The sequence below is a fragment of the Wyeomyia smithii genome, chromosome 3, assembly GCF_029784165.1.
Source record: "Wyeomyia smithii strain HCP4-BCI-WySm-NY-G18 chromosome 3, ASM2978416v1, whole genome shotgun sequence".
In the NCBI taxonomy this organism is placed as follows: domain Eukaryota; kingdom Metazoa; phylum Arthropoda; class Insecta; order Diptera; family Culicidae; genus Wyeomyia; species Wyeomyia smithii.
This window is the reverse complement of record NC_073696.1, coordinates 271,440,604-271,462,992: the sequence shown is the minus strand read 5'-3', so window position 1 is coordinate 271,462,992 and position 22,389 is coordinate 271,440,604. Positions and strand designations below refer to the sequence as shown.

Below are 22,389 nucleotides of genomic sequence, written 5' to 3'. Positions count from 1 at the left end.
CCATCGCTAAAAGACATTCGAAAAGTCGATTTGGACTACAAAACGGTTAATTAAATAACCCGCGCATTGCACCGTAATCGGATCGCTAATGATAGCAGGAAAACACTTAATCTTTTACGTTATTTTCTCGTATTCTTTCTCAGTACTATCCCTATATATTTTGGCAACAACAACACCCTTTAGAGGAAATTTTTGATAGGCCCCTGTGCACTATAATAAATTAAATATACACTTCATGTTTGGAACCGCTTTACTGAGTTTAGTATTCCGACGGCCAAGCGATGTTTGGTCTTCAGGTAATCAAAGGCTTTTAGTTGGTGCAAATTTTACTACCTGCATGTAGTTTAGAATATTCTGAACTGAATTTATCTTGTGAATTCGAACATTTGTTTTTAAATCTTGTTTTACTGATTGATATTTTTGTGTTCTTCATATAGAAGAGCAGGATACGACATAGAGCATGCAGATGTACTAGTGTTTAGGCCGATCAAAATGACTTGTGACAGTCATCCTTCAGCAATATCAACAAAGTTAAAATATTTCTTAGTTGACATTATCACCACTGGTGCGCTGATGGTCAAGAACCACATCTTTTCAGGAAGTAAGAATCGCGATATAAGGTAGGGTCACAATATAGAGCATTGCGTGCGCACCTTACGAACAACTTTGTTGAAGACCGTACCATTTTAGAAGGTCGGAATCGAGAGAAAAGTTAAATGTACAATACGAAGAATTGCGTGCTTTCTAGCGCCACTTAAAGGTACATTTCCATACTAAACTATTCACCATCCAGAAACGCTTGACTTTTTGGACAACTTCGCTGAAGACCGTAACTTTCTAGATCCTCGGAAACACGGCATATCTGCCTATTTCAGGAGATGCTAAACTTTTTGGGAGGAACTGTAAAATTTAAACTGGGTGTTATAATATTCCCGACGCGATTCCAAAACTCTGGAGTTTATTTGGCTAGGGAATTAGAATTACGTCGTTCATTGATGTGACTTTTGCAATAAAACCTTTGGCGGTTAGTGCATAAAGTGATCAATTTAGGAGCTCTAAGACTTGTAATGGACCGTCGAATAATAGCACTAAAGTGGCAACCTTTTTAAAATCCAATTTAAAAGTTAGATAAAACTTTTCGGTAATGCGCAAGTAATAATCAGGGGTAAAATCTTTCTCTTCAGTGCGTTTTAAAATATTCGAAATAATTATTTTTAGTGCTATTTAAACACCAGAACGTGCATTTAACTTAAATGTCAAACAGTAACCTCTAGTTCAGTTTAGTCTTTTTGGCATTATACTGCGCTGTGATGCCAACTATTTTCGCCTGCATGCTAGAGCTTTGCGGTTTTCGATTGAATTTAAGACCATGAAATTTTATTATATTTTATAGGAGACATTCAATTTCCATCCCTTCAAATATTGGATACATTGGGTTTTTTTGTAAAATCGGTAGTTAAAATATATCCACGTCAGAAATAAAATCCGCGTCAAACAGATCCAATTCATTCTAGGCAGATATGAAGCACAGACTTCAAGCCAAAATTAAGAAACTTCAACAACAACAACAACAAATTCATTCTAACAAATTGAAGGGGAAGTGGTTGATTAGAAAACAAGATTGTTTGTTAACGTAAAACATTGACGAGATTCATCCCACGTCATACGCAAATAACAATTGCGGCACACCAAAGGCGCTTCTTAGCGTCCCAAAATCATTTTATTGTGAAGTAGTTAAAAAATTTCTGCTTCTCGCGCTATGTTGTACTCTAGCTCGTCTACAAGGCTCCTTCTCCTCTGAAAGTTTCTTTCTTAAGCCTGGTATGAGAGGTAGCAAAAAGAAAATTACACCTTCATTTCTAGTTCTAAGACTAAGTTCTAAGTTCGAAGACTAAGGGAAAGGTAAAATCCCGTAAATCTCGTTCCCCGCTCCAATTACTGGTAGATCGTGTTCACCGTCTGCACTGCAAAGAAAATTGTGTTGATGCTGGAGCACACGTCTATCAGCTGGCTGTTATGGAATACTTAGTAGCTGATAAAGTACTGAAAAAGTCAGAAAATGCTGCCGAGATAACAGAACGAAAATCATCCCACATATTATGTAAATGGCAACCTGTAATGACGAATTCCAAACAAACTTTGCCTGGTGTCATTGTTGTGACCCACCAATGACGCTTTTCAGCGCCCCAAAATCATTTGGTTGTGAAGTAGGCCATATTTTTCTAAGTTTCACCAAAACGTTAATGATAGTGGTGAATCTCAATTTCATCCACAGTTTATTTTCTATTGACAATAAATCCATAAGTATTGTAGTTCTGAAATGTGGAAAACCCATTTTTACTGTTTTAATATATGTGATCGTCCTTTAAAGAACAATTGGTTTTAATTTTTACAAAGTTAAGGAGCAAAGGAATTAATCGAAAGATGGCATCTTTTCTGTTTTCTTCGGAAGCATAGAAGGCTGGACTTTTATGGGGGGGGAGTTAGTACTGATTTATTTATGTTCTAAAACTATTTTATATATATATATATATATATATATATATATATATATATATATATATATATATATATATATGTAGCTTTCGCAGATAAGTTAATGTAATTGTAGGAAAATTATTAAACCTATTTGTCAAGGAGAAAAAAAAGGAATAGAACGAAACTTAAAATAAACTTAAAACTATCTTACTGACTATAAAGTGAGCTAATCGTTGCAATTGAGGATTGCAACGATTTTTGTAGAAATTTGTTGATAATTTGGCTTGACATATTTTCTAATGTTTCTACATTAGTGAGCCTATGTAGCTCGTTCGTGCTAAACCAGGGAGGACGCTTCAAAATCATTTTCAAAAGTTTATTCTGAATCCTTTGAAGTGTTTTCTTCCTGGTTGCACAACAACTTGTCCAGATGGGAACTGCATATAACATTGCTGGCCTAAAAATTTGTTTGTAAATTAACAGTTTATTCTTGAGACAAAGTCTAGAATTCCTGTTGATAAGAGGATATAAACATTTAATATACTTATTGCACTTTGACTGGATATTTTCAATGTGCTCCTTGAAAGTAAGATTCTTATCATAAATTAGCCCTAAGTATTTAACTTGATCAGACCAATTTAAGACAACACCGTTCATCTTAATAACGTGGTTATGGGTGGGTTTGAGAAATGAAACTCTTGGCTTATGAGGAAAAATAATTAATTGTGTTTTAGAAGCATTAGGGGAAATCTTTCATTTTTGTAAGTATGAAGAAAATATATCTAAACTTTTTTGAAGCCGATTGCATATAACACGAAGGCTTTTTCCTTTTGCGGAAATTTGTATTGTATCGTCACAAAACAGAGATTTCTCACAGCCTGTTGGTAAATCAGGAAGATCAGAAGTAAAAATGTTATATAAAATTGGGCCCAAAATACTCCCCTGAGGCACACCAGCTCTAACAGGCAATCTATTAAATTTACCATTTAGATAGTTAACCTGGAACCGGACCGGGATGATTTTGTCTCCTTTGCCACGACCAAACTATGTAACTGGTAAATTCGATTGAACGGAATATTGGTATTGACCGCTGCAGGCGATAGAATGAGAGAATATAAAAAAGAGGACGGCGCTACACTTTAATTGTTGGTATACAAACGAAGGTGAAAAGTCATTAATTTTTCTTCAACTGTATACCTTCAACAAGCATATCGTTGAAAGCGCAGAAAAATATTACCAAAGGTGACGAGAAGTAGAAGAAGCCTAATCTTATGGAGAGCTATGCCAGTGAATTCAGACTTCCGTCTTTCCTGGAGAGTTACAGAAAAAAAGCAGTGTAAATATTTACTGCGAACTTTTTGCCCAGCATAAGCGCTGCGTGTAGCAAATTTTTCACCGCAGGATTGAACCTGTTGGTTATCATTGTTACTTCATTGCTCAGCCGCGACAATTGATGAAAAGTGTCTAGCGAAATCGCCATCAGTAGATACCTGCCGGCTTATAATAACTCCTATTAGTAGACAATTTAATGATCTGTATACAATTTAATGATGAGAATAATATTAAAACTGATGTCTTCAAAGAAATTACATATTAGCACAGGCACCGGTGAACTTGGTAAAGCACGTAAAATACTGTGGGTGGAAAAAAAAATTTAGCTCTTGCTTCTTTTCTAATATATACTCGGTGCACGATGCCCGTCTTTGGATCGGCACGCAACGAATAAAAAACAGAACCACACAGCGACTATCTATTTTTTAGGCCTTTTCTACTGTTGTTGTGTGGAGTGGCTCCGAGATATTGTTGGTTTGTTTGCCTTTCTTTGCTTTGTGCCGTCTTTTTGCATTCTGATTTTTGTGTGCTATTTTACACGTTGTGAATAGTATGATAATCATTCTGCAGTTTAGGGGGTTACGGGTTACGTATGAGGGTGACTATATTGTCAGTTTATTTCAAGACTGGTTAGTTTATTTCAAGATTATGCAATTGCGGCTAAACCAATTTAAGCATCCAAATTTTCCAACTACGAAGAGTTTTGTAACCGCAAGGTTACGCAGTCCACTTTGACAAGTGGGTGGTGATAGGTTCGAATCTCAGTAGAACCAAGCCATTCGTTGGCAAAAGGATTTTTAGGTATGGATTATGGCTCTTCCACACAAAACTTCCCTCCAGACTGGTCTCCCTAATAACCACTGGTCTAAAGCATCGGTATCATAGGCTATAACACGTTATACGCTGTTAGAGTGATAGATTGCAGGAGGATATGATAAGGTCGATAAGGAAGGAAGTAGGTTACTAAGTCTGAAGGAGAAGACAAAAGCGCTTTAACACGGAGCAGGTTACTTCTCAAAAAGTAACACTTCAAAAAGGTAAAAAACAAAAAATGTACGAACAGAAAAAAACGTGTCACAAAAGATAAAAAACTACATGTCGCAGTGGGGTCCATTCAAAAAAAAGGTATCCCAATTGAAACCACAGGTATACCAAGAAACTTTGTAAAGGATCGGAAACCGATTGGATCAACTCAGAGAGCGCTAATAATTTCGTTCTACTGGATTTCATTTCTGTTCCAGTGTGGGACCAAAGAGGCTTGTAAAATTTATCAAAAACATCAAAATGTAGAGTTGAGTAATAGACATGTTAAAAATGGTATCACCATGTTGGCACGCAACCTTGCGAGAATTATCAAAATTAATGAAAGTATTATTGAATATTCAAAAATAAAACTTATAAAAAACATTACAAATAGTTGGCGAAAACGTCAGTAATTCTGCAAATGACAATTTTGGCGAAGCATCAAAAATGTCAAAAACGAATATAAAAAATGTTAAATCTGTCAAAAATGACCATTCCATTTGAAAAAAAAAACGATCTCTTCAGGTTGAATCGAACGCGATCCGCATGAAAATGGAAAAATTTCTTTGGTACATCGGCGTACGCAACTTGCGAATCCTTTTTCATCGCCCAAATGCCAGCAACATAAAATTTGAGTTAGTTATTTTTTTATACTTTTTTGAGTCATGCCAATCTTGTACTAGTGCATTTCGGAATACCCTGAACTGAAGCAGCAAAACACAACACTTCACCACTAGCCGGAAAGGCAACCAAACCACTCAAACCGTTCCCATTTAACTAGCTGGTATAAAATTAGAGGTAAAAATACACCAAAATATTCTAAATGCTAAAAATAACATTGAATCTAGTTTCAACAAAGAGCACATTGACAATAATGTTAATGAAAAAATAGAACAAAACTGCACAAAAAAAAATCAGCGAAACGAAAATAAATTAAATATGCTGGAGTATCACAAAAAAGTACATTTCTTGCTTAACACTACCAAATCTGCTCTAAATTCAATTAATGTTATTTTTGAGAAAAACCAGCTTTTTTCCTTATATTTTTTGTAGATCTTGTGCTAAATTTTGAATTATATATTTTCGCATTTCTATGCACGTGAAATTTTAAACTTGTTAGGCTTTACAAAGCAGTTTTAACTTTTAAACAAACAAATCTTTAGTCACTATGTAAACGAATAACTAGACAGAGCCCAACGAACGCTGGTCACATAATTTGTTGAATTTAAACGCATTAACGACTGCTAGCTGTGACGACAATATAAAACAAACCAAAACTCCAACCGGTGTTCGAGAAGAATAGTCAATAAAACTATCATTCCGAAATGTCGAACACACATTGCGGACGGACGGAAAATGGGAGCGACAAAAGATTGATGCACACACCATTCCGCAAGACCGACTGTCGTCATGAAAGCAACTCGAGAGTTAACGAAGTGTTCTTCACCGGTGGAGTAAAAACAAGCAATTCTTTTGAGAAGATTCAGCTGCATTTTTTATTTTAGTTTTGTTTGCAAGCGGAGTAGCGCAATTCGGCTTTATTGCTCAATTTGTACACAGCATGACAGACAATGGCTTCTTTCGACGTCGCTGTGCGAAGGGAGACATTAAACTTGACTGACAGACAAGTGACAAGTACGGAGGCGTTCAGTATGGAAACCGAAAACTTGGTCGCGACAGTGTTTAATAATTGAGTTTATTTGGAGCGTAGTTTGTCTACACTATTAAAAGACGAACTAAAAAAAAAACCTTAATTCTAAACCAACGATTAATTTTCCACGTTCCCTAGTAAGAAAACATACGTACATATCCTGTCCACGTTGCAGTTTGTCTTCATTATGCGGCTGGCAGTTTCCAAGGCAAATCCACCGTTTTCCACTAGAGAGGGTCATGGTTTATTCCGTTGCTGTTGCTGCTGTTGACGTTAATTTTGTTGGAAAATTGCAATTTCTTGTTTCTGAGCTCACAATATCGCGCGTACCGAGAAAAACCGCAGAACATTGGACTGCACTACTCTACACATGTAAGTACTGCCTTGACGTTAGGATTAATCATACACTCACTCACTTTTTTTTCCTTTCTTTCCGTACTGTGCGACACTAACATGCTGTTTTTTTTTGCTACACGTGAGGACGATGGTTTGCATAAAACTGTAACTGAGTCAGAGGCTATCGGTAAGGGAACAAGCAAGAGTTGGGTAAGAACTTTCAATATTATGTACGGTTTTGGAGAGAAAATCAAACAAAATTGCATGCGTGAAGCACAGAGGAGGGCTTCTCATGCAATTTATGATCATCCTTTGCCCTACGATGCAGTCCGGGTTTTTTCCTTCACCCATACATGACACACACAGTGAACGCCGTCGTCGTCGCTGGTCGCGGAAGAGAAAGAGCATCGGAAAACGGCATGGGAAATGCGTCGTCGTCCTCGGTCGTCGGGCCAAAATTGCATCGCGAATGATTGCACGTAATGTTCATCCGGAGGGGAGGAAATTTATAGCTTCTGCCTGTGTGAGTTGAGTCGATTGCGACACGCTCCATGTCCGTACGATTGTCGGTCGTCGTCATGTACGGGTAAGGAACGGTACGATAGAGTCGAGTCGAGTCGAGTCGGTCTGCCTGGAAATAGATTGTCAGCAGAGAGTTACCTTACGAGCTGACTTGGCTATGATAGCTTCTACTGCTGCTGCTACTGTTGAACAAAACGATTTGTTTCGTGTGCCATCTATTCTACTGGCGTATATATTCTGTTTCATATATTTGAGTACTTTAACAATAAATTATCAATGCGCACAATTGTCCTTTTAAATTCAAGTTATGGCATATTACTTTGCCATTACTGCCTCACTAAAATTCATTCTAGCGCAGCTGTTTTCGGGTGCTATTACGAAATATACTGGGGTAAATTTGTAGTCTTTGAAAAGATCTTTTACTGATGTTTTTAGGTCACATGATCATCTATTTTGTTTTACGCCATTGGTTTAGGCGCGTTTGTGGCACATCCTAAATTTGCGTCCATTATGCGTTGTTTAATTCTTACAAGATTATATTCATGAATGACTTCAAAAGCGCTAGTTGAACTAAAATCGTTCTCGCGGTAATTTCGCAGCTGACATTCAAACAAAATTATGCATTTGTTTGAGAAAAACGGCTCAATAATTTCGACAGATATCGTATATCTACGCTAGACAATAATTGTGGCGGGTGGGTAATCATTATGAAACACTTGAATTCACGTATTTGAAGAATAAATTTAGTTATTGTGGCATTTTAGGATTTTGATTTTAGGATTTTGGATCTTATGGATTGTTGGATTCTGGATTTTTGAGAATGCTGGATTTTATGCATCTAAAATTTTGGGACTTGAACATTCGATTATTTTGAAATTTTAAAATTTGGGATTTAAATATCCTAAAATTCTAGGATTTTTGGATGGATCCAGATCTCAAGATTTCACTATTTATTTAGTGATTTTGTGTTTTAGGATTTTGAAATTTTAGATTCAAAAATTCTCAGGGTTCTGATATTATGCTTTCTGCAATTCGAAGGTAAAAACCTAAAAAAAAACTGCAGGATTTTAGGATTTTGTTAATGGCCCGAAAACAGCAACAACTAACAAATGTACAAATCAGCTGCAAGAGCACGAATATTTAGAGAGGTCTATATCGATAGAGGTCGATGTAACACTTTTTGTTGTTCAACTCCGCCTGTTACGATTCTCTTGGTTCAGTTTAGCCTTTACGAATAGACTTGAATTATTGAGAACTGTAGCAGAGGGTCCAAAGCCCCTGTAAAGGAGGATGGTTGCAACAGCTCTTAACCATGGCTGTTGCGTAAAATCCAATGGTTAAAACCCCTAAGCTAAGGTGTTATGCGACCCGTGCCGATGGATGACGTGGTGGGGGGGGGGGGGGGGGTTAAAGAAATACCCAGCCTCTAACGGAGCCTGTGGAGTACCAGGGCACCCTTCACAGTAATTAGCCCTTACTGCATCACGCGGGTCACTGATGCAGCGGACTCTTCTTTACCCAGCGACTCGTGGGAATTTTATGAACGACAAAACTTCACAAAATTCGGCCACCGGCAGCCTTTCTTTGCCGGAACCCATGGACTCATCGGAGCGTAGTCCAATAAAAACAAACGCACCGGGCGGAACGGAGGAGATGGAGCATGAGGATGATTTCAACCTCGACAGCGAATCGCTGGACGGAGGACCCTCGGCTTCATCCGTAATCCTACTTTCTCCACAAGGGAATGACGAAAGTCAAATGGACTTAGTTCCCGGTCCACAGACAAGGCCCGATGACGAAGGGAAACCCGAATCATCGGCACCCCTTGTCAAGCGACTTTCAAATGCGCAAAGGCGGCGACTGAGCAAAAATCTTCGCTCCGGTCTCTCGTACGAAGGAGCCAGGAAGCTGGCCCTCCTTCCAACAGAGCAGCCTGCTCAATCGAACCAAGTTGCCGTCAAGCGACAGCGGTCGGACGACTTGGTGTCACCAAACACCAGTACTAAGTGTCTACAGCCCAAAAAACTGCGGAACGGCACTGGTTTGGGGTCATCGGGTTCGAAGCCGCTCCCGAGGGCCACATATAGGGACATGGTGGGAGCTATAAGCCTTGCGGTTACTTCTGCTACCCACCCCAGCTCCCTACTCACAACGGACCAGCTTCAGGCTGTCCGGACCTCCATCCTCGAACACATTGCGGACCAGGAAAATCCAACCACCAAGCCCAAGTTTAACGGTTGCCATCTAAAAAATGGCTTCCTGCAACTTGCCTGTACCGACAACGACACAGTGCAGTGGTTGGAAAGGGAAGTACCTTCTCTCGTACCATGGGAGGGAGCACAACTTCGTGTATACCACATGAAGGATCTGCCGAAGGCCAGACGGTATGTCGGTTACTTCGCGGACAGTGCTAACTCTCCGGACGAGAAGATTCTCCGTTCACTCCAGAATCAGAACGACCATCTCTCTACCAAAATGTGGCGAGTCTGTAACCGCAAATTGGTAAAGACCTTGGTCGAACTAGTTCTGGATATTGACGAAGAATCGGCCAAACTCGTTGAGAGTAGAAATTATGAACTGCACTACGGTTTCGGCAAAGCACGCATCCGAAAGGTAAGCGGAAGGCCGAACGTCACAGGCGGGAAAGACTCCGTCGCAATGTCAGGGAAGGTACGTGCGGGTAACTCCTCCGGGAGTACTCTGCCACCACCCAGGCAAAACGATCCTGCGAATGGGCTAAAGGTTCGCGTGGGAAACTCCTCCGGGAGTGCCCCACAACCACCCAAACGCAACCCTGCGATTGGGAAGGTACGCGCAGGATGCTCCCCCGTGAGTGCCCTGTCACCACCCAATAAACGCAACCCCGCGGCTGCTCGGACGGTTCCGCCGAAGACTCGCAAGGGTATGAAGCATCAACCACCGAAAAGTCGCACCCCCCGGAGTCAAAAACCGCCACAGTGTGCGCGACGACCTTCTGTTGCCAATCGACTGCTGCAACCGAAGCCGAACAGTGAGGAAGAGCAACTTCCATCAACCAGCCAAACCGCTGTTGGCAGCCGTCAGCCAATACCAGGATCATCTTCCGATCCGGACAAAGACGGCAACTTCACTGCAAAGTGAGCAGCTTTCGCTGCGTGCAAGCGAATCTCCATCACGCAAAAGGCGCCTCGGGTGTTCTTTGCAGGAGCTTCGCCAAAGAGCAGCTAGCGGCTGCTTTCATCCAGGAGCCGTGGATCAACGAATCCAAAGTTCTCGGACTTAACGCTCCTAACGGTAGGTTAATCTACTGTGACACGCAGTCCAAGCCAAGGACTGCAATTCTGCTAAATAGAGAACTAAAATTTTAACCTATTACAGAATTTATCCAACGTGACGTCGTTGCCGTCACGGTTGAAGTACCGACAACCAGAGGAAAGCAGGAAATGGTTGTCGCGTCGGCTTACTTCCCGGGCGACCAAGGTGATATACCGCCACCCGAAGTTGCTGCGCTCGTGCGGTACTGCAAGGCCATCAACAAGCTGTTTCTGATCGGCTGCGATGCCAACGCTCACCACACGATCTGGGGCAGTTCGGACACCAACACTAGGGGTGAGTACCTACTTGAATACCTTACTTCTAACGATGTCAATGTATGTAATGTAGGGAATAACCCCACGTTTATCAACGCTATTAGACAGGAGGTCCTTGATCTCACTCTGTGTAGCGCCTCTATTTCTGAAAGGATTAAAAATTGGCATGTCTCCGATGAAACTAGTTTGTCGGACCACAGACACATCGTTTTTAATATAGAGGCTAACCCTCTGAAAAGAGAGCTGTTCAGAAATCCTAAGAATACAGATTGGGAATCCTTTAAGGAACGCCTGATCGATTCACGAACTTTCAGTTACAGCAACATTCGAAATTCTGTTGACCTGAATTCGGCAGCAAATGATCTACAAAACAGAATCATGGATGCTTTCGACGCTAACTGTCCACTAACACAGCGGTCAGTATGCCGTGACGTACCCTGGTGGAATGATCAACTTAGTGACCTTCGTCGGGAAACTAGGCGGTTGTTCAACAGGGCAAAAGTCACGTCTAACTGGGACGACTACAGGGCGTCCCTCACTAAATACAACGCCGAGCTACGCAAGGCTAAACGGAAATCCAGAGTTAGTTTCTGTGAAAGAATCCAAACTCTGCCGGAAGCTACGCGGCTCCAAAAGGCGATGTCCAAAGACCATACTAACGGTTTAGGACAGGTGAGGAAAGAGGATGGATGCCTCACTGTCACTACCAAGGAAACGCTGGAGGTTCTTATAAACACCCACTTTCCTGGATCGACAGAGACCGAAGAACTGAATAGTGATGGGTCGCGGCAGGACAATTCGAGACATATGGCGTCTCGGGAGTCCATCCTGCTGGCCCGTCGACTGTTCACGGAAGCTTCAATAGGTTGGGCTCTAAGCTCATTCGACCCTATGAAGTCTCCTGGTCCAGACGGCATACTATCCATCTTTCTACAAAAATCGGCCGCAGTTATCATGTCCGAACTCATCAACCTCTTCAGAGCCAGCTTTATCCTGGGCCATATTCCGGATAACTGGCTGAAGGTGAAGGTAGTGTTTATCCCCAAAGTTGGAAGAAAGGACAAAACCCTACCTAAAACTTTCAGACCCATAAGTCTGACTTCATCGCTTCTCAAGTTGATGGAGAAAATAATGGATAAATATATCCGTGATGAGTTTTTAAAAGACTCCCCGCTGAACAGGAACCAACATGCCTATCAAAGCGGCAAGTCAACAGAAACTGCTCTTCACAGCTTAGTGACGTTGATTGAAAAGTCCCTAAGTTATCAGGAGACGGCGCTATGTGCCTTTCTTGATATTGAAGGGGCCTTCGATAACACGTCCTTTGCATCAATCGATACGGCTCTTTCTCATAAGGGAATCGACCAAACTTCAAGGAACTGGATACACGCAATGCTCTCTAGCAGAGTGATCACAGCAACCTTGGGAGATTCGTCTGTAACAATGTCAGTGATCAAGGGGTGTCCGCAAGGAGTTCTCTCGCCCTTGTTATGGTCACTAGTTGTCGACGCACTTCTCAACAAGCTTTCACAGCTTGGTTACGAGGTCATTGGATACGCCGATGACATCGTCCTCATCGTCAGAGGTAAAGATGACGCAACTCTGTCGAGCCGAATGCAAACGGCTCTGAATACCACCATGTCATGGTGTTTACAGGAGGGTCTAAACATTAACCCCTTAAAAACAGTCCTAATTCCATTCGGCAGACGAAGGACGATCTCCATCACTCCTCCAATACTGAGTGGAGTTAGACTGGGCTTCAGCAATGAAGTCAAATATCTCGGAATTATTCTGGACAAGAAACTGAACTGGTCTGCACAACTGGATCATGCCGCTAAGAAAGCGATCTCAGCGATCTGGGCCTGCAGAACTCTCTTCGGTAAGACCTGGGGACTGAAACCAGACTTGGCACTCTGGTCTTACAAGACCATTGCCCGACCAAGAATCACCTATGCTGCTCTAGTGTGGTGGCCTAAGGTGAACGAAGTGACTGCGCAAGCCAAACTCAAAAAAGTTCAAAGACTTGCATGTCTTTCGGTTACCAGCGCTATGCGAACAACTCCAACTGCAGCCATGGAAGCTATGCTTTGCCTACTACCTCTACATCTTCATGTGAAAAAGGAAGCAGAGCTTGGCGCTCTAAGGTTGCAAAGGAGGAAAACCATACTTGAAGGGGACCAAATCGGCCACCTTCGCATACTTAGGGAGTTCAAACTAACTCCGCTATTAACCACAGTCTCCGACTGGATGGACGTTAGGACCAACATGGATATTCCATAGAGAGTGATTGAAACAAACCGTTCTATGTGGAACAATGGAGGGCCTAATCTTCCACCTGGCATCGTCAATTTTTATACGGACGGCTCGAAAATGGGATCCCTAACGGGATCTGGTATATACGGACCCGGTATTAGGGAAACGTTTTCCCTGGGAAAATGGCCCACCATTTTTCAAGCAGAGGTATATGCCATATATATCTGCGCAAAAATATGTCTGCAACGCAACTACAGACATACGAAAATCGGTATATTCTCGGACAGTCAAGCAGCACTACTAGCACTTAAGTCCGTCAAATGCGCTTCCAAACTTGTTTGGGAATGCATTGAAACTCTACGGGAACTTTCCCGACAGAATTCAGTTTTTCTGTTTTGGGTGCCCGGACACTGCGGAGTCGAGGGTAATGAACACGCTGACTACCTAGCAAGACAGGGATCAGCTCAGCGGTTTATTGGTCCCGAGCCGTTTCTGGGTACGTCCATTTCCGCTATCAAAAGCGAACTATTAACTTGGGAAAGGCTAGAAATAGTATCCCAATGGCAACAGGCACAGGGTTGTAGACAAGGCAAACAGTTTATCTATCCGAACCCTGGAACCGCCAGAAAGCTACTTAGTCTAAATCGTAGTGACCTACGGATAATCACGGGACTCCTCACCGGACACTGTCCCGCTTTTTATCATTTAAAGAAAATCGGCGTAGTGTTGAACGACACCTGCCGATTCTGCAAATCTGAACCAGAGAGTTTAGAGCATTTGCTGTGCTCTTGCGAAGCTCTTGCTTCCTCTAGGTACAACTTCTTAGGAAGTTACCTTTTAACTCCATACCAAGCATGGAGCTCCAATCCCAAGCAGGTCATTAGTTTCATCAACTATGTTGTACCTAATTGGGGTACAGGTTTACAACAAAACAGTTCTACTCCATCAATGAGTACGAACAATCCGTAACCTGTGCACAGCAATCGGGGCCCGCCACAAAAGACAATCAGCAAGAATGTCGCAGTGGCATTTCAGTACCCAGTGCCCTTCAGGCATACAGAGTAACACTTTTTGTTGAGATTCCACTATTTGAAGATTCAATGATTTTGGGATTTGGGATTTTTTGAAGTGGGGACTTAAGTATTTAAATTTTTTAGAATTTAGGATTTTCCTAGGATTTCGGATTTAAGTCTTCAAGGATTCGATGATTCCAGGCAGGCTTCGAAATGGTTCACTGCGATAATCGTCTTCTTCTTCCTCTGACGCTACCAAGGCTCGCTGTCTGAATACATTCTTAAACAAACATGTCAAATGAGTATCGCCATCACGAGGTTATTTCCTCAAAGGTATTTTAACATTTTTATAGAAATGAGAATTACGCACGTTGAGTGCATGTATTCTGGAAATTATTTATATCGATGATCTTGTAATAATATTTCTCAACATAAATGAATGAAGTAGACAGAAATAGGCCGAAATAACATCGCTAAACGATTGACAGTGTGCATCTCTTATAGCGAATTTCTTTATTCCATGGGGTTAGTGCCAACTTTCGGGTGGAATAAAAAAAAAACGATTTCGATCTACGATCTAAAGCTTTGCGTTGGTGTGTGTGAGACCATGTGCGGTGTGTACATAATGCTGTCAAAAAAAATTTTCCGTATAATACATTTATCAATTACGTCGATGACAAGATTCGCCACCCGACACCTGCTTGTTCTCGATAGCTTACTGAAAATTGTGATTAAAGCACTTTCGAACTCGAAATCGAGATCCAAATCTAAACCCGATTCCATTAGTTCCATAACAAACACATTTCTCGCAATTATTTCTCGGTTGCGTTTCATGATTTCACTGCACAGTGCGACGAACACTTTTTCTTTTGTTTTCAGCATCACCCGCGTGTTTTGACGGATACGATGTAATAGTATTGGTGAACCCACTCGCAAAACTAACAAAAGCTACAGTGCGAACCTGTCTGTTTTGCAGGTGCTTTTAGGTCAAAACTGGGTCGAAATCGAGCGAATAAAGAAGGGTTTTGACAGCAGTTGTTGCGCTTCCAGGTCAAAACGAGGTGAGCTGGTGGAACAAAGAAATTCGCTATTAGATAGGCGAGTGTCGTTTGACTATTCTTTTCTTTCTGTGAGCTGAGCGGCGATGGTTAGGTTGTTTTACATTTACGAGCGAAAGACGCACGCTAAGGAAGCGAGATCAAATGAAAATGGTGACCGTTTACAAGCCTGATTCCAATATTTAAGAATTTCGTCAATGATTCCAGGATTTCTCTAAAAGCTGTAAAACCTTAGCATATTAAAATTTTATTATTCAAAAGTTGAAGATTTTAAGAGTTATAGGATTGGACTCATTTTTCGATTTGTTGTCCTTTTACGTTTGTAAGAACAATAAGTGTTGTGTCCGTTAGCGCGTCGCGTTTTTATGTGATTATAGGATTGGAGTATAGCAAGATTTCTGAAACCATGAAACTAAGGTTTTAGAAATCTGAAGATTTCAAGAATTTAGAGACTTGAGGACCAAAAGACTTGGAGTTGACGTGGAGTTGGAGTTAAGAATTTAGTGATGAAAAGATATAGGCATGAAGGGATTGAAGAACTTAGAGTTGAATGCACTGAAGGATTTAAGAATTAACGAATTTTGAAAAATTAAGAATGCAAGATTTCAGGTTCAAGAGTTCTGGAATTTCAAGAAATGACTAAAGATATATAAGGATTTTGAAAGTTTTGGAAAGTTTTGGGATTAAAACTGGTTTAGGGAGTGTTGAATTCAGAATGAATTTAAAATAAATGGAGGATTTTCATTCAGTATTTTAAGACTAAAAGTATTAAGGACTCGATACTCCCAGGATTTCAAAAATTGATAGTCCAGGATTCCAGGATTTGAGTTTTAGGAGATAATAGGATTTCAGGATTCAAAAGTTAAAGTGTTCAAAAGCTTTGAATTCAAGAATATCAGGACTTCTGGACCTGAGAATTATGGGTTACAGAAATCTAAACGCTTAGAATATTAAGACTTTAGGATTTAAAAGTTGAATGGTTTAAGATTTATAGAACTTCTGGATTTAAAGAATCATGAAATTGAGGATTTAAAATTTTGAGAATCTGAAGATGTCAAGAACTTAGGAACTAATAGACCAAAAGACTTTAAGAATAAAAAATTTAAGAATAAAAAAAATAAGCATTTAAGGATTGAAGAACTTAAAGATGAGTAAACTGAAGTATATAAAAAATAACGTATTTGGAAAAACAAAGAATTCAAGATTTCAGGTTCAAGAGTTCTGTAATTTCAAAATAATACTAAAGATAATCTAGGATTTTAGGTTAAAGGATCAGGATCAAGCTTTCCAGTAATAATTGAATTACTTGAGGATTTAAGAGTGAAAGGATTCAAGTACTTAAGAATTGACAGATTAAATCATTCGAACATTTAAGGAACGAAAGATTTAGGATTTGGACCGGCAGTAAAAGATTTTGGAAAAATTTAAGATAAATGGGGAGTTCTTAAATTTCAGTATTTTAAGATTCTGGGTGTTAGGGACTCGATGCTTCCAGGATTTCAGGAAATTAGGAGTGAAGGATTCCAGGATTTTCGTTTTCAGACATCTAAATTCAAAAGTTTAAAGGTTGAAAAGTTTTGAACTCCAGAACATCAGGATTTTTTTAAGGGATTAGGGGTTGAAAAATTAAGGATTTCAAGAAGTAAAAAACTTAAAGATAAAGAAATTGTACGTTTCAAAAATTGACGAATTCTTAGATTTTAGGATCGCAGGTGATAGAATCCAAACATTTTGAGATGTTACCCGATAAGTTTTAGGATTCGGATTTGAAGGCTAAAGGATTGAAAGATTTCAGGATTGAGGAGTTAAAAGATTCAAGGATTTAAGATTTTACAGATTAAATAATTTGCTGATCCAAGAATTCAAAGATTTAGGACTCAACCTGGTTTAGGGACTAAAAGATTTAGAAAATTCAAAGACTTAGGAAAATATCGAAATAAATGTAAGAACTTGCTATTCAGAATTGTTGGAATTTAGCATGTGGAGAGTTTAGGAATTTAAGACTTTGGGATCTGAGGATTCTTCGTTTTAACATTTGAAAGCTTGATGCACAGATTTTGGGATTTTAGTTTGAAGCATTCTAGGATAGTTGTATATCAAAGAGGTCTTTAAAAGGGGCATAAAAAATTTAAATTTAAAGTTCTAATGAATAAATAATTATTAAAGAATTCTTGATTCAAGGATTTGAGAATGAATTTGGAGATACAAGCTTTGAGGAATCGTGGATTGGAGCATTTTAAGCTTTAAGCTTGTGTTCTTTTCGTAGTTGCTCTGCCATGGTGGACCTGAGCTAAGGAAGTTGCACAAAGAACCACCGTAAGATGACTATTTTGGGATTATTTTATCATATTCAATGCACAACAATTCAGAAGCTTTTGCGTTTGTATAGATCGATAAGGGCGCCGGCTTTTTTTCACATTCAGAGTGAAGTTAACTTCAAAACTGAGAATAAAGTTTTAGTATTTTACTTGAAAAAATTATAAAAATATGAAAAATAAAAAGTTTGTAAAATTTTTGGGATTTCTAGGAATTGAAATTTTTTTAGGACTTTATTGTTTCAACATTAAAGAATTTCCAAATTTTAAACACACTGAGGAGTTTTTTTTTTGATTTATCCATTCTAGAATTTTTGAATTGCTGGATCGTAAATTTAGAAAGTGTTAGGATTTATGATGGTAACATCACGAATCCTAAAGATTTTAACAACCTCAAATTTAAAGTTTCAGGGATTTTATTATTGAAAAAACTAATGATTTAAAATTTTGGGGATTGGTAGTTTAATATGCAGTTTTGAAACTTTACTTCGTTGTGCAGTTTATCCAAAATTTTTGAGATGTTAGGAATTTTTAAGAATTGATTATTTTGGAAAGAGGGGATCAAAAATTGATGACTTCGCGGTTGGAGAACATTATAAAATGAGGAATTCAAATTCAAGAATTCAAAATTAAAGGATTTCATGTTGGTGGAGTTACGAGACTCAAGCATTGTAGAATCTGAGGTTTATGGATTTAAAAGTTCTAAAATATTAGAATTATGCGATTCCTTTCTTTGAGATCCCAAGATTTTATGATTTTGGGATTTTAGGATTTGTTATTTTAAGATCTCCGGACTTTAAACTAACTCAGGATCATGAAACTTTAGAAGTTGCGTTATTCTAAAGTTTTTGAATTTTCGGATGCAGTTTTTTTTGCATTTTAGTATTTTGAAAAAATAAAAAGGAATTTAAAGAAACTGTAAGATTTGTTTTTTTTTTTGCGATTCCACGATATGAATATTCAACGTTTGTGAGATTTTTCAGGATGTTTGGATTGCAGAACTTAAAATCTCGGGAGTCTTAAAGCCTTAGATATTTAAATTTAAGAACGAAAAGATTACAAACTTCAAGGGTTAAAACGACATGGGGATTCAAAGTTGCCGGATTTGAAGACTTTGCTCCTGTGATAAAAAGTTTAAGGACTAATGATTTAACTTGGAGATTTTGAGACTGCACGATTTAGAGTTTTAGGAAATCGATTATTCAAAGATGTAATGATTCAAGAATTTAAAGATTCCAGGGTTGTAGGTTTGAGACTTCCAGAATCTTAGGATGTGAGGTCTCAGGTTTCAAAGATCCTAAATCCTTTATGAGTTAAAGGTTTCAAGAGTTCCAGGAATTCAGCATCACTGGATTTAAAGATGTAAGAAATTTAGGATTTAAGGATTTATAAGTTTAAGGATTAAGATTCAAGAATTTCGGGATTTGAGGATTTCAGGATTTGAGGATCTTATGATTCAAGCATCAAAGTATATAAAGAAACGAGGATTTAAGGAATAAAAGATTTGGGAATTTAACGATTCAAATTGAAGGACTTAAAAATATTGAAGGACTTGAAACATTCATAGATTCAAGAACTTACTAATTTTAGAATTAAAGGGATTTCAAGGGATTTGGATTTCAGATTTTTACAATTTTAAATGAATAAAAATTGAGGATTCAAAGTTGCAGAAACTTAGGATCTAATAGCTCATGGATTCATGATTACAGAATGAAAGCTTTACAGATTAAAAAATTAAAAGATACTAGAATTTGAAGATTTGAGGATGAAAGAATGAATAAATGTAATGATTTATGAACAATTTAAAAAAAATGTTGAATTTTAGAATTTGGAGTTCGGCGATATTAAGATTTAAGTATTCAAGAATTAAATTTTTTTTGAATTAAAAATGTAATGAATATAAGATTTTTTAAGATTTAAGGACTTTAGGATGATTGGAGCGTCGCACTTAAGGTTTTAAGAATTTTTGAATTTAAGAATTCAGGGATTTCAGGATTTTAGGTTCAGGAATTCTAAAATTGAAAAACATTAAGGTTTCAGAATCCAGAGGTTTATGGATTCAGGTTTCAAAGGACCGAGAGATTTAAAGATTTGAGGAGTTGAAGTATGGAGCTTCCATGAATTCAGGAGCTTGTGGATTAAAGGATTCATGAATGCAAGGGTTTTAGATATCAGAACTCTAGAACTTTATCTTGGATATTTAGGAATTTTATGAATTCAGGATTACAAGATTAACTATTTTTAAAAGTACACAAATTCATGCTTCGAGTTTTATAATTATTATTTGAATTAATTTGGGGTGAGTATGAAATGATAAAGGATTTAAGGATTCAATTGGATTTAAGAACTCAACGATTTTACAATTTACGAAAAAAATAAGATTTGGGATTTAGAATTATGCGTGAGATTTTGGAGTATTATTATTTTGGAACCCTAAACTTCTTTTCGAAATCGTAAAAATATCGGATTTTTGGAAAAATCTGGATATTTTGTATTCGAGTACATTAGAAATAAGAAAAATATATAGCAATATGTAAGTAAAAGAGAAATTGCTGAACATTTGTAGGCTAATCCGAACGCGAGGAACATCATGAAGTTTCGAATTTGCTCAACTATCATCAAAACTATAGTGAAATCTCTCAAATACTGTGAAAATAACTTATATTTAACAAAACCAACATTGCCAAATTTGATTTTTCCAAAATTTATTGTCGTTTAATCAAGGCGTTTTCGTATTGAGTATTCAGAAACAATTCAACAACTCACTATAGAGAACGCAACCCTTCAGTGAACTATAACAGAATGCAAATCGAAGGCCGTAAAGCTTGTAGCTTTATCCGTACAGACTAGACACATTCGTTAGCGTTAGCCGATCGCTTCTCCAGTTTCGCTATAGACTAACATTGAAGCCCACCCCCTTTCCCTAAACGCACACGCACAGTTGAATAAAAAAAAACGAAGGACCGAGAGACCACGCGCGCGACTGGATTAAAACCCAAAACGCAGCATAAATATCATTCTGCGTCAGCACATAAAATAGACGGCAATAATGATCGTTTATTTTTATGTAGCAGCAGCCCTTTCGCCCTCCGCCTTTACGGTCCTTCTCTATGCTGTGTCGTGTGTTATGTTTCGTCATTGTTGTCGTTGTCATTATGCGAGTCCGGTCGTGTGGCGGTGCGTTTGCGATAAATATTAGAATATATATAGTGTATAACTTTATTCTTTTTTGGTATGTGTGTTCAGTTCAGTTCAGTTCTGCTCTGGCCGACTCATTTCGCCCTATCAGATATTTTCGTACGACGCTGATTGGTCACGGCAGGAAAGTGCAGAAGTGAAATAAATATACAGTAATTTGATACACTTCACACAGATACGCGTTTCTCATGTCGAGTTTTTTTTTCTTTATTTTTCTTCTTCTGTTAGTTCGACGATTCATCGCGTATAGGGGAAATGCCCAGCGGTGTTCGTAATACGTACTTTCTGGTAAAAATAAAGTCATTGAGTGAATAGCACTTGTTAGTTTGTGTTTCTTTTGCCCGAAAAAAAAAAAACACAAACATTGACGTCACCAGTGCCAGTTTCGGTACGACCGGAACAAGTTTAATTGGCAAACTTGGAAATTGAACACAACAATAACGACAGCGATTATACAATTAAATTTTAATCAAATAGCTGCGTTTGCTACGAACATTTATTTCCCTCCGCTTTCACTGCTCCAACTCATACCAGCTTCCTGTTCCTATCGTCGATGAACCGTTCTGTCATCGATTCTTCCTCCCATCGGCGAATTCCATACCGTATGGCATTTAATTCAATTTCCTTCACTGCACCCGCGTATCATTACACTGATTCAGGCACACCCACCCATCCTGCAGGCATAGACACAAGACACTTAATTTTCTTCACCGCGCTCGTTTTGCCCATCCGGAAGCGCTACTCACATTTCTGGGCGACTCCTTCTCCTTCTCCTCGTTCGGAGCCAACTGTGATTCACCCAAGAAGCCAAACACAAGAGCGATCCCTGTTCTTCTTCACAGCACAGCAGCAGGCGAGGTGCAGTTTCGATGAATTTTTAAACAATACACTCCCAAATGGGTCGTAGCACGCTGAGAACGAATTTCCATACAAAACCATTACACCCTTCCTTTTGCACAATCCATCAAAAACGGCCGAAGAAGAAGAGGTCGTTTTTCGACCCCAAAAATCACAGCATCTTCAGCAGATGATTCAACTTGCACAATTTTCCATTTTCATGCTCGTCTTTATGGCGATGCGGAGCTCCCTGGAGATAGCTGCTGTCTTCGTTGTCGTTGTTGGTACTAGGATCGGTACTTGCTGCAGTTGCAGTTTTCCTTAGCGTCACTTCGGATGCTCTTTTTAATGTTTCCCCTCGAAACGCTTACTGCTGCTGCTGCACAAGTTAAAACAACCCAACAGAGCCGACCCCAACCGAACGGTTTGCGACTAGCTTCCAGCTGATCCTAGACCGGGCCCCAAACCGTCGACCGAACTGAACGGAACGGGTGTAAAATTAGAACTGACTGACGAAGCCGAATCGGAGCGGCATCGAAAGGGAGTAAGAACTGCTCGAAGTGAGTGACTTTGGCTTCGGCTTTTTCTACGCGCGAGTTCTGTTGCCCCCGGTTTTGGGTGCCTCAGCGGATGGGTGGTGGCACTCACTGCACAGCAGGAACAGTGCAGGTCGATGGTAGGATTTTCCTCGTTTGTTGGTAGAAGCGTGAGTTCCTTGATGAAATGAGTGGTTCGGTGCGTAATGAGCAAAAATTGCATACTTTTGTTTGTTTATGTCTTTATACAAATGTTAATGAACTTCAC

General features: G+C 39.2%; 1 protein-coding gene across 24 annotated transcripts in view; it reads right to left on the bottom strand.

Moving 5' to 3' along the window:
* The window catches only part of LOC129730546 (uncharacterized protein CG43867), a 461,594-nt gene that overhangs the window by 49,540 nt on the left and 389,665 nt on the right, over positions 1-22,389 (bottom strand). Inside the window, exons 1-2 of one of the 24 annotated variants that reach the window (XM_055689956.1) lie at positions 21,495-22,079; positions 6,640-7,001 (exon numbers count right to left, since the gene is read on the bottom strand). The exons of 20 other annotated variants lie outside the window; for them this stretch is intronic. The gene's annotated coding sequence lies outside the window, so the exon portion shown is untranslated. Of the gene's footprint in view, positions 1-6,639; positions 7,002-21,279; positions 21,450-21,494; positions 22,080-22,389 lie in introns of those variants that run through there. 3 more of the 24 variants (XM_055689957.1, XM_055689958.1, XM_055689959.1) reach the window with 3 other exon arrangements.